The sequence below is a fragment of the Brachyistius frenatus genome, unplaced genomic scaffold, assembly GCF_029030835.1.
Source record: "Brachyistius frenatus isolate BFR_SWC_R1_liver_20210118 unplaced genomic scaffold, ASM2903083v1 Contig_752, whole genome shotgun sequence".
Taxonomy (NCBI): Eukaryota; Metazoa; Chordata; class Actinopteri; family Embiotocidae; genus Brachyistius; species Brachyistius frenatus.
This window is the reverse complement of record NW_027211351.1, coordinates 10,001-12,739: the sequence shown is the minus strand read 5'-3', so window position 1 is coordinate 12,739 and position 2,739 is coordinate 10,001. Positions and strand designations below refer to the sequence as shown.

The 2,739-nt window shown below is 63.1% G+C and overlaps 1 non-coding gene and 1 pseudogene across 1 annotated transcript in view; both read left to right on the top strand.

The window, feature by feature from the left end:
• Positions 1-1,692: 1,692 nt before the first annotated feature.
• On the top strand, positions 1,693-1,847 carry LOC138615181 (5.8S ribosomal RNA; annotated as a pseudogene).
• Positions 1,848-2,347: 500 nt separating this feature from the next.
• Positions 2,348-2,739, top strand: part of LOC138615182 (28S ribosomal RNA) — a 3,845-nt gene continuing 3,453 nt past the window's right edge. Inside the window, exon 1 of the ribosomal RNA XR_011310448.1 lies at positions 2,348-2,739. This exon is cut by the window's right edge and continues 3,453 nt beyond it. This is a non-coding gene — a ribosomal RNA (28S ribosomal RNA).

Sequence of the window (2,739 nt, the reverse complement as noted above, 5' to 3'; positions counted from 1 at the left end):
GAATAAGGGAAAAGGGGACCCGGTCTTTTTGTGGGTTTTTTTTGAACGGGGGCCATTTAAAGGCGGGGGCATTCGTTTTGGCCGCTAGAGGTGAAATTCTTGGACCGGCGCAAGACGGACGAAAGCAAAGCATTTGCCAAGAATGTTTTCATTAATCAAGAACAAAAGTCGGAGGTTCGAAGACGATCAGATACCGTCGTAGTTCCGACCATAAACGATGCCAACTAGCGATCCGGCGGCGTTATTCCATGACCCGCCGGGCAGCGTCCGGGAAACCAAAGTCTTTGGGTTCCGGGGAGTATGGTTGCAAAGCTGAAACTTAAAGGAATTGACGGAAGGGCACCACCAGGAGTGGAGCCTGCGGTTTAAATTTTGACTCAACACGGGAAACCTCACCCGGCCCGGACACGGAAAGGATTGACAGATTGATAGCTTTTTCCGATTCTGTGGGTGGTGGTGCATGGCCGTTCTTAGTTGGTGGAGCGATTTGTCTGGTTAATTCCGATAACGAACGAGACTCCGGCATGCTAACTAGTTACGCGGCCCCGTGCGGTCGGCGTCCAACTCTTAGAGGGACAAGTGGCGTTCAGCCACACGAGATTGAGCAATAACAGGTCTGTGATGCCCTTAGATGTCCGGGGCTGCACGCGCGCCACACTGAGTGGATCAGCGTGTTTTCACCCTTCGCCGAGAGGGGGTAACCCGCTGAACCCCACTCGTGATAGGGATTGGGGATTGCAATTATTTCCCATCAACGAGGAATTCCCAGTAAGCGGGTCAAGCTCGCGTGATTAAGTCCCTGCCCTTTGTACACACCGCCCGTCGCTACTACCGATTGGATGGTTTAGTGAGGTCCTCGGATCGGCCCCGCCGGAGTCGGTCACGGCCTGGCGGAGCGCCGAGAAGACGATCAAACTTGACTATCTAGAGGAAGTAAAGTCGTAACAAGGTTTCCGTAGGTGAACCTGCGGAAGGATCATTACCGGTCGCTCCTCTGCTCCCCACCCCGGTGAGTGGCAGTTGCAGCAGCTCTGACGTCTCCGGACAAAACGCCGAGGGTCCCTCCGCAGGCGGTCGCGTCGCCGGGCCTCTGGGCCCGCGGCCGCCGTCTCGGGGGGCTCCCGAGGCGCGCGGGCCCCCCGTCGCCGGCCCGGGGCCCCCCAGGCCCTGCGAGGCGGGGGGCTGCGTGTCAACACGCGCCGAGAGTCCCGACCAGTCTGGGCCCCGGAAACCGACCGGACGGTTACGCGTCCCGCTCCCGCCCGCCACGCGTCCCGCTGCGCCGCCTCCCGGCTTCCGTTCCGAGTGCCGTCGGACTGGAGCGCCCGGGTCGCGCGGGGTTGGGGGGCGAAGGAGGGAAATGGGACGGTGCGCCAACCCCCGCCCGGTAACGACCGGTCCCGGGGCCGCCCGCATCTCGGCGAAAACCCAGTCCCAGCGCGGTCGGCGGCGGTCCGGCTCGACCGTCCCCCGCGCGCCTCCGGGTACCCAACGCTCCCCCCTCCGCCGGAGGGAGAAGGGGGTTCCACGTCCCCTCCCCACCACCCCGGCCTGACCCCCACCGCCCCGTCACGGGCGAGGGGCTTGACGGGACTGGGACGGGGAGCGCCCGGGGTTTCTGTCTTCACCCCCGTCCGACTTTGTCTCCGAAACCTGGCGAAACAATCCGAAACCAAAACAAAAACGAATACAACTTCTTAGCGGTGGATCACTCCGGCTCGTGCGTCGATGAAGAACGCAGCCAGCTGCGAGAACTGTCGGAATTGCAGGACACATTGATCATCGACACTTCGAACGCACCTTGCGGCCCCGAAGTTCCTCCCGGGGGCCACGCCTGTCTGAAGTCGCTTGACATCAATCGGGAGACGCCGGCCGTCTCCGCGGCTGGGGCTGTCGCAGTACCCGGCCTTCGCCGGCTCCCCAAGTGCAGACCGAAAAACCGGGGACGCCGGCCGCGACGCGCCAGCCTGCCCGCCGCCGCCCGCCGCTCCCCCGCCGGCCATACACGCCTCCTTCCCTCTCCCGCTCTCCGGGAGCGGGGGGCGGCTCTGCTCCACGTCGAGCCCGGCATTGCGTCGGGCGCGGCCGCCGGTGGACACGCGCGTCTCCGCGCTGCCCGCGTCTGGCCGGTGCTCGCCAAAGGGTTCCGACGCCGGGGGGACGCTGAGGGTCGGGGACGGCCCGGTGCGCGTGCGGTGGCGACGCCTGGGCTCGAGTGCGTCCGCCGCGGAGAGGCACCCGGCCCTTTTCGACCTACCTACAGAGTCCGTGAGCCTCAACCGGGGAGGACACAAAACCTTCTCCGAAGCTGAGCCACGTCTGCCCGCCGGGCAACCTCATTCGACTACGACTCCAGATCAGACGAGACAACCCGCTGAATTTAAGCATATTACTAAGCGGAGGAAAAGAAACTAACAAGGATTCCCTCAGTAGCGGCGAGCGAAGAGGGAAGAGCCCAGCGCCGAATCCCCGTCCGACGGGCGGGCGTGGGAAATGTGGCGATATGGAAGACCGCTTGCCCGGTGTCGCTCGGGGCCTGAGTCCTTCTGATCGAGGCTCAGCCCGTGGACGGTGAGGTCAGAACGGCCCCCGTCGCGCCGGGGTCCGGTCTTCTCGGAGTCGGGTTGTTTGGAATGCAGCCCAAAGTGGGTGGTAAACTCCATCTAAGGCTAAATACCGGCACGAGACCGATAGTCGACAAGTACCTTAAGGGAAAAGTTGAAAAGAACTTTGAAGAGA